The sequence below is a fragment of the Oratosquilla oratoria genome, chromosome 38 (genome assembly GCF_046742065.1).
Source record: "Oratosquilla oratoria isolate Oo_2021 chromosome 38, ASM4674206v1, whole genome shotgun sequence".
Taxonomy (NCBI): domain Eukaryota; kingdom Metazoa; phylum Arthropoda; class Malacostraca; order Stomatopoda; family Squillidae; genus Oratosquilla; species Oratosquilla oratoria.
The window spans coordinates 3,542,995-3,552,994 of NC_134814.1; the positions used below are offsets into that span (position 1 = coordinate 3,542,995).

The 10,000-nt window shown below is 37.9% G+C and overlaps 1 protein-coding gene across 2 annotated transcripts in view; it reads right to left on the bottom strand.

Moving 5' to 3' along the window:
- The window catches only part of LOC143019951 (equilibrative nucleobase transporter 1-like), a 51,769-nt gene extending 44,176 nt beyond the window's left edge, over positions 1-7,593 (bottom strand). For both annotated transcript variants that reach the window (XM_076175977.1, XM_076175978.1), the window contains exon 1: positions 7,437-7,593. The gene's annotated coding sequence lies outside the window, so the exon portion shown is untranslated. The remainder of the gene's footprint in view (positions 1-7,436) is intronic.
- Positions 7,594-10,000: the final 2,407 nt, after the last annotated feature.

The following is a 10,000-nucleotide window of genomic DNA, read 5'->3' on the forward strand; positions in this document are numbered from 1 at the left end:
TCAACGTAATTTTGCTCATGTTAGTGCTTATGCTGTTGAAGACGAATGCAATGGGGACAGTCTGTTATTTGTATCTAATTCTAATTCTAACATCGACGTCTAGCATAGGCTGAGAAATTGTCAAGCATCCCACAATGTAATCCAATTGAAGTTGCCAAAAGCTCATGAATCTTTGTTATGCAATGCAGTTGTCGCTATAGCGCAAACATGCCGTGCATTGTATATGACAAGTTATCATAATTTATTTTATGGTAACTTTCATAAATTCGTTTAATTTTTTATTTGTCTACTTTCATTTGAACGTATTTCATGACGGATTCTTCCAATATTTGGTTCACTTTGTAGGGTCGAATTTTTTAATGCGTTTATATTCGTGGGATTCTGTCAAGCCGATCTGGATACAACATTTTCAACAATCCGGATGGTGAACCATACACTGGCGGCAGTGGTAGTGGATAAGGTAATTATTATGTAAACCGTAACATAATATGTATACGTAACGGGATTAAATAACGGAGATAACAACCATAGACGCGACCCAAAAACAGTACTGCATAAGAGCCGGGGTTGTCAGAATGCAGTCGTCGTTCCTCAGCCCGGTTAGTGTTGGATTGGTGTGTGTGTGTGTGTGTGTGTGTGTGTGTGTGTGTGTGTGTGTGTGTGTGTGTGTGTGTGTGTGTGTGTGTGTGTGTGTGTGTGCCTGTGTATGTGCCTGTGTGTGTGTATGTGCCTGTGTGTGTGTGTGTGTGTGTGTGTGTGTGTGTGTGTGTGTGTGTGTGTGTGTGTGTGTGTGTGTGTGTGCCTGTGTTTGTGCCTGTGTGTGTGTGTGTGTGTGTGTGTGTGTGTGTGTGTGTGTGTGTGTGTGTGTGTGTGTGTGTGTGTGTGTGTGTGTGTGTGTGTGTGTGTGTGTGTGTGTCTGTGTGTGTGTGTGTGTCTGTATGTGTGTGTGTGCCTATGTGTGTGTGTGTGTGTGTGTGTGTGTGTGTGTGTGTGTGTGTGTGTGTGTGTGTGTGTGTGTGTGTGTGTGTGTGTGTGTGTGTGTGTGTGTGTGTGTGTGTGTGTGTGTGTGTGTGTGCCTGTGTATGTGCCTGTGTGTGTGTGTGTGTGTGTGTGTGTGTGTGTGTGTGTGTAACTGTGTGTGTCTGTCTATGTGTGTGTGTGTGAGTGTGTGTGTGTGTGTGTGTGTGTCTGTGTGTGTGTGTGTGTGTGTGTGTGTGTGTGCCTGTGTGTGTGTGTGTGTGTGTGCCTGTGTGTGTGTGTGTGTGCCTGTGTATGTGTCTGTATGTGTGTGTGTGTGCGTGTGTGTATGTGTGTGTGTGTGTGTGTGTTTGTGTGTGTGTGTGTGTGTGTGTGTGTGTGTGTGTGTGTGTGTGTGTGTGTGTGTGTGTGTGTGTGTGTGTGTGTGTGTGTGCCTGTGTGTGTGTGTGTGTGTGCCTGTGTATGTGTCTGTATGTGTGTGTGTGTGCGTGTGTGTATGTGTGTGTGTGTGTGTGTGTGTGTGTGTGTGTGTGTGTGTGTGTGTGTGTGTGTGTGTGTGTGTGTGTGTGTGTGTGTGTGTGCACACCAAACAAATGAAGTTGTGCAAGTCATAATATAATGATACATATTTTCCTCAACATCTGAGGTCTCAGCCGCCATTTTTTCTTGATTTCTTATGTAGAGATACTTATCTTATTCTGACCAATGTCAGATTATTTCATCCAGCTGCAAATGTGTTACACAAGTTATACTAAACCAAAGTGTCGAGGAAAACGCATTTGATATGTAATCTAAAACAAAATTGATTAAGGGACTTTTATCCTACTGAAACATATTATAAACGAAGGCTTCGATAGGTTATCTCAGGCAAAACATTACGTATCAATAAGTGTTGGAATCCATCCAACCCCAGGGACACCTCCCCTGGTAGGGGGGGGGGGGTTGTCTCCACAGGTGTCTGATGGGGTCTACGCCCCCTGAGATACCCTCTGTCCCTGAATTTTCTTGTATTAATGAAGGTTTTACAAATAAAAGATAGATTTTAACAAATAGTTTTATTTAACATCAAATACAAATTTTGTACACTATTATTGCTTCATTTTCTTTCTTGGAGGGCCATCATCTTTAATATCTGAGTCCTCTTCCGAGTCGTAGATGCTTCCATCACTGTCTTCGAATATTTTTCTGTCATCATCGCTGTCGTCACTCAAAGCCTTCAAAAACTCCTTCATCATCCTCTTCATGTTCTCCTTATTCCTTTTCTTTTCATTTTTAAATTCTTTTTTCTGCTCTTTCATTTCCTCTCTGATACTCTGGATCATTTCAATAAATTCTCCAGAATCACTGTTTTCTTCCCCATAATTGGACTCAGGAGGCATGATCATGTTGATGGCGTCTATTTCGCTGATTTTGTAGGCGGACTTTGGTATTACAGTGATCGATTGATCAGGTTCTTCTGCTATTTCGACTTCTGTTTCGTCGTCGTTAGACGTTTTCTTATATGTCTCTTCCACGATGTCTTCAAAATTACCTTTATAAAACCCTTCTCCGGAGAAAAGCTCTTTATACACGTAGTTGCGTGCAGGCTTCCTGACATAATCGTCTCCTTCCTTTTAATAGCCAGTGTAAACGAAGAGAGAATCGTGGCTTGTAACCCGTGAACATGCAACATATAGCTGTCCATGAGCAAAACACTGGGCACTATCAAGCAATAAACCACGACGTTCAAATGTCTGCCCCTGGGATATATTTATCGTCATGGCGTAGCACAATCTCACTGGAAATTGTCTTCTCTTGAATATGACGGATGTATCTGTTGACTCTAATGTTACTCTGGGAAGTAAAACTTGTTCGCCTCTGTATGCACCTACCAAAATCTTCCCTACTATTATATTCTTCTATAAATTTGTTATAAGAATTCGTGTTCCGTTACATAATTTAGGTAGACAAATATTCCTAAGAACCATTATGACAGCGCCGACTTTCAGTTTAAGTTCATGGAGGGGAATAGATGGACTATTGAGGGCATTGTAAACTGACGTTTGAATATCCATTTCGTTATCCACGGAAGTGTCCTCACTTCGATAAACCTCATTTTCCTTCAATTTCTTGAAAACCATCTCGTTGATGTTGTCCACATCGTCATTTGTAGGAGAGATTATTGCTCGTTTTTCAAAATATGAGACGTTCAGGAAATTTTCCTCGAAATCATCATATACGCGTTCTACTAATTCCTCTATTTCTTTCACAACTACACCACATTCTAATATTTCTTTGTTCTTCGCGACGTTTCTTCTCTAATTTTTTACGGTGTTTCTCCTCTTTCAATTGTTGCTCAAGTCTTTTTTTCTCCAACCGTTTAACACGCCTTTTTAAGTTCCATCAGTTTTTGCTTTCTATCAAGCTTTTCTTGCTTTTTCCGTTCCTCTTCCTCGGCGGCTTTCCGCTTTTCTTCTTCAATCTTTTCTTGGAGCCTCTTTTTTTCAGCCTCTTCTTTGACTTTCTTTATAGCGTACTTGTTCTTCTTCTCTTGACGCTTGTAAATCTTAAAAATTGAGTCGATGTAGTGCATTTGGTAATTTCTGTGATCACCCCTGCCTCCATGTTTTATGAAACTCTTGTAGCCAGCGAAATAGTGCTTGGAAAAACCATCGAATTTACTCTTTTCGACGTCTCCGTTAAACAATTGTAAATCGTCAAACATTTCATCTGAATACGAAAAGTCTTCATTTTCCCGTATGGTGACATTAAACTGAAGAACTTTTAAATGGAACTCCTTTAAAGACTCTATCACAGAAAAGCTTTTGTTTTTTCCGTAAAGACCCGGAAAGGTTCTAGCGTGTTCTGCTCGAAGCTGTCCAAGAAGCTCAGAGTTGTTTTTGGTGTCTTTCTTTTGTATCTTTTTTGAGCACGTCACAAAATCACCACGTCAACACAGGGGCGCGAGGCGTTTTGCAAAACCACCCAAAAGTCAGAGAACCCATCCAATTAATTTTTTAGTAGTACAGGGGCGCGAGGCGTTTTACAAAACCACCCAAAAGTCAGAGAAACCATCCAATTAATTTTTTAGTAGTACTAAGATAAAATGAATAAATAAATAAACAACTTACCTTTCTGCCATGATGAGGTTCAACTCACATAGAAATTTCGCAAAAAAAAAAAATATATATATATATATATATTTATATATATATATTATATATATACATATATACATTATATACATATATATATATATATATATATATATATATATATATATATATATATACACGCTGGCCACGTGCTTGCCGCCGTTGGTTCGAGTCCTCGGGCGTACCGCGTTTCAATTTCTGCATGTGCCTCCACGGTTCTACCGATGTTGATGGCTTAGAATTAAAGTACATTGTGGATGATAAAATATATCTCTAGTCACTGAGACACATTCAGTGTTGTATATATATATATATATATATATATATATATATATATATATATATATACAGTATATATATATATATGTTTCTTTGTCATTCAAGGTCACAATTTCCAACTGAGCACGCCAGGGAACCAAATGACAACATAGCAACAACGAAATCTTCTGCTGCTTGGACACCCTTACGGACCAGAGCAACGCATCACTGTTTTAGGATCAGAGATTAATCTCCGCTTAGAATAAATGTTAGCCAATTCTTAAATATTGCTATTCTTCCGTTCCTTTAATTTCCCTTTGATGCGATTTTGTTCTCATGGATAGAAACGCTGGTTATTACAGAAGAAATATTAAAATTGATCAACAATTACAGAACTTTAATCTGTGACTCTTTACACCTACGTGACGTCATACGATTCCATTACGTAATCTTGTTCAGCGAAAGGAATCAACAATACACATTAGATAACTTTATGAATGGGGGTGACGGGTGGTAATGGACATGGAAGTGGCTGGTGTAGGCCTTATGGTCCCTTGCAGTCTCCTTCATGTATACGTTCTTGTATTCAATAGCTACAATATATATGTATGTATATATATATATATATATATATATATATATATATATATATATACATATAATATATATATATATATATATATATGATAACAATAATTATAATAATAATAATAATAATAATAATTATAATAACAACATTAATAATAATAATGATGATGATGATGATGATGATGATGATGATGATGATGATGATAATAATAATAAAGTTGTCGACATTTTGTCCTGGCAATCTTAGCACAGAAGGGAAAGGTGATGCGTTCAATTTTTAATGAAAACATATCAAACCTTCAGATTCAACAAATTTCCTTCTCGTGAATAAACTCGCCTGGCGAGAGAACAAATATAAATATCGAGTGACGTACTTGACAAACCTCCATAGGTGATGCAAATCGCCAAACGAATGAGATGAAGAACATTGAAATCGAGCCCAGATCCTACCACGTCAATACGGTGACGTGTCTTAGGCGTTTCGTTATGTTAAAGCGCGGAGACGAATTCCCTCTGTCAATGACGGGAGAACTCGGGAGATTTCAATGCCCGTGAGAGGTAAAATCGCCTCATCGTTACACTGATCCAACTGCACTTTGGTAGAAGACATTGGGTAAAAGACGTCACTGTATTGCAAAAGGTTGAATGACATTCAATCCCCTGTTACTTCTACAGAGACGAATAGTCTTCTTTGTGGTGTCTATACATACTCATGAGAACAAGAATGGAGGAGGCTGCAAGGGACCATAGGGCCTACACTAGCCAGTTCAATGTCTCTTATCCATAAAGTTATCTTCTCTTTAAACGACTGTTTCAGCCCTCACTACATGGTTATCAAGTCTATTCCATTCGTTAACCATTCTGTTGGTTAGGTTAGATTAAGTTTGGTTAGATATGGTTAGGTTATGTAGGATTAGGTTAGGTATGGTAAGGTTAGGTGTAGATTGGTTAGGTTAGGTTAAGATAGGTCAGCTTGGGTTAAATTAGGTTATGTATGGTTAGTTTAGGTATGGGTAGATTTGGTATGGTTAGGTTAGGTTAGGTTAATTAAGGTTTGGTTAGGTATGGTTATATGCTGTAGGGTCAACTTGCCTCATCACAATCTCGGCCCGCTATGTATATAGATGTCATGGTACCTGAAATAAACGACTAATTGATACAAGAATCTATTTATCCATTTTGATGACACTTTACCTAGTATTCAATTTTCCACGAGATTCTTGTAGAAAACAAGATGGCGGTCTAGCCTCCACTAGAGATAAAAACCCGGTGATATCTCTAGTCTCGAGAGATTGATAATTACGCTGTATTTGTTGTCGTCTCGGAGTAGACTTTCACAATAAAACGAGGACGTTAACCATCGCTCGTCACTCAGGTCAGCACGTATTATGTTCGTCAACACTAACATATCAACCCACGCTGAAATACTGTTTTGTTACAATGGTGCTTGCATTGTATATTCGGTCAAACTAAATAGTTAGGTGCTGAATGCCGAGCTGGCATCTCTGTATGGGCCGAGTTGGTATGGATGCGCCGAGTTTGCATGGATGTGTGTGTGCGTGTACACACACACACACACACACACACACACACACACACACACACACACACACACACACACACCACACACACACGAACACACACACACACAAACACACATACACACACACACACACGCACACACATACACACACACACGCACACACATACATATATATATATATATATATATATATATATATATACATAAATGCATTTATATACACACACACACACACACACACACACACACACACACACACACATATATATATATATATATATATATATATATATATATATATATATATATATAATGTAAGGTAAGGTTATGTTAGGTTAGACCGAGTTAGATTAGGTTAGGTTAGGTAAAGTTAGGTTAAGTTTGGATAGATTTGCATTGCATCACAACAGAAGGATACACAAATGATAGTTGGTACGGTTAGGCTGTTCAGAGATTATTTGTTTATTTATTTATTTATTTATTTATTTATTCATTTATTGTTTTTTCGGATAATGGTTATGCAATACTGATCAATATCGTTCACTATCACCCTTGCATATTAACACTAAATACTCAAAAAACGGTGGCGGCACATTAAGCATTTCTCGCTAGCATGCTACTTGCTTTTGCTACTTCGTTTGGATAGCAACGACTTCAGTTACGATCACTCAAATTCCCAAATGTCAAATTAATCTTCCGTCGTATTGTGAGAATCCGAAATTAAACCTAGAATACGAATGTTAGGACACATTGTTGAGATGTCCTTACGGAATTCTAGAATCTTGTAACTGAAGTCGTTTCTACTCAATCGAAATAGCAAGTAGTATGCTAGCCTAGTGTGCCGCCACAAGCCAGTTCCCACGAGACAGAAAAACGTTCCTCTTCTCAGAAAACGGCCAAAACAGATTACAAAGTACACAAACGTTCATACTTACTACACTGACCCAGCGACCTTGAAGCAATGGGAATTGAGCACCGAACACCAAATGTTACGAAATATTATTAACACGTGTCAATGAAATAGTAAATGAACGATGTTCTGTGAAGATACAGCGGGAGTGATTTTTCGTACACCTTTCTTCCACGACAACTATTGACACACTGACGGCTGGCGAGTGGCGAGCCGGTGTGCGTAGGGCCGGCTGGCTCGGAGCGGGTAGGGGGAGACGGGGGTTAAGGAGGAAGGGGTGGGGGGGTTGGCAACATGCATACATCCGTCAAATATATTTTAGTACAATTCACCATGGATTAGGCCCCGCTGATTATTATACACACGTCTTAATTAATCAGCCATTTTGAGTCCACTGCTGAAAAAAGGCCTCCTCAGCCACGTCACTCCTGCAAACTTCTCTATCTCGTCTCATCACTGACTCTATGGTTTTCGCTTCATTTTTTTTTTTTTTTTTTTTACTGGCTACGCTTCTGTCTCCAAAACAGTTTTAGTTTCGTTATTTGCGATATGTAATTCACTCCAGTCTGTTCTCGCAACCATATTTCTTGTCCAGTGCTGATCTATTCATTTCCTCTCTATGTAGTCATTTGTTTTGTCTCAATCGCCTTCGTCAATTCACACACACACACATACACACACACACAAACATACACACACACACACACACGCACGCACACACACGCACGCACACACACACACACACAGAATACATTTCCTCATAAAGTGATGGATATCTGGATCAAATTAGACGAGGCAACGGTGTGTGCAAATACTATTGAAGAAGTTAAGAAAAAAATTTATGCTGAAAAATAAAAAGACGGGTCACTACGAGCGTAGCTCCCTTCCCGTATAATGCAACTAGGTAAATAAAACTAGATAAATACAGACACACACACACACACACACATGAATGAAATGGAGAATAGGAAACTGGACTCAATGAGCACGCACACACACACACACACACACACACACACGCATATATATATATATATATATATATATATATATATATATATATATATATATATATATATATATATATATATATATACAGTATATAAACATATGGTGGAAACGAGGTACTCAACGTGTCCAGGTACGAGTAGCCTATGGGCAAAGGAAAAACCACACCACTAAATACTCAGCATAAAGACCATTTTTCTTAATTCACAAATGAAGAAAACACTTGATGATTATGCAGGTTTACGTTTGACGTTGCATTCTTTTCCTGATGAATTGTTTTGTCATGAATTTCATTTCTTTGTGCGAGTTTACGATATAGTTGAACATAGCTAACCGACTTATGAAGTACTATTTACCTTTTATCGTGTGGGTCATATTGACACATATCCCTGATTTTTTTTTTTTTTTTAATTCTAGTAAACTCATAAGTTATTTTCTATTTATATTGGTGTTTATTTAAGATAACTTATTTTTGTGCCCTACTTTCTAGTTTAGCTATCTTATCTTGGCCAATATTTATTGAAAAACGATGTATTGAGAAAGGGGGCTTGTATTACTTCCACGATTACATGTTCGTATGAATGCATGAATGATTATGAACAGTTGTCACAATTTGTTTCCATTATTTGTAATATATATATATATATATATATATATATATATGTATATATATCAAGTAACATATATATAACACAAGAGTAAAATAATACTTAAACCCACTCTCGGAGAAAGATAAACTGTTTACCCTGTATCTCAGCTTATCTTTCTCTGAGAGTGGGTTTAAGTTTTATACATATATATATATATATATATATACATATATATATATATATATATATATATATATATATATATATATATATATATAGATAGATATGACACACAGGAAACCCACATTCGGAGAAAATAAACTTCGAATGAAAGAAGATTCCTATATTTCGGCTATCAACTGTAGCCCTCTTCAGGAAAGTACATAAGACAGAGGACAAAGGGGACTTATAATCTACACAAACACAGAAAAGAGAGGGAACGTGAACTGATGGCATTACTCAGACGCGGGGTAAAACGGGGTGGCGGAGGAGGGTGAAGGTGGGGTGAGGGGGGGCGTTTGTATTTGTAGCATGAATGGCAAATTATAATTTTTATTGGTTTCACATTAAACAGAAGTCAAAGCCAGATTTCACCGGGACACGTTAGGAACCCAGTGGACATGACGTCACACTGAAAACGGTTGCTTCTGATTTGTTCGAAAAGTCCGATTAGGTCGATGTTTCGGGTCGACAAGATATAGAATTATTGCTTCCTTTAGGAACGGCCTTAATTTACATAGATAAAGCTTCTATTGTATGAAGGAGACGAAATAGTAGCGACAATTTCTCACAGATTAACATCTCTCTGTTACAAGATTAACGGATAAGCTCGTTGTCGATGATTAGATACGCAATGCATATGATATACCAACTTAAGGTCAACAGCTGTAAATTTAAAAATAGTTCATCTTCCGAGTCTATAATATAAAATCTAAATTACGGTTTCACAAGTTAATTATATAGCATTCATCCTCCTGGGTTTTCATGCTAT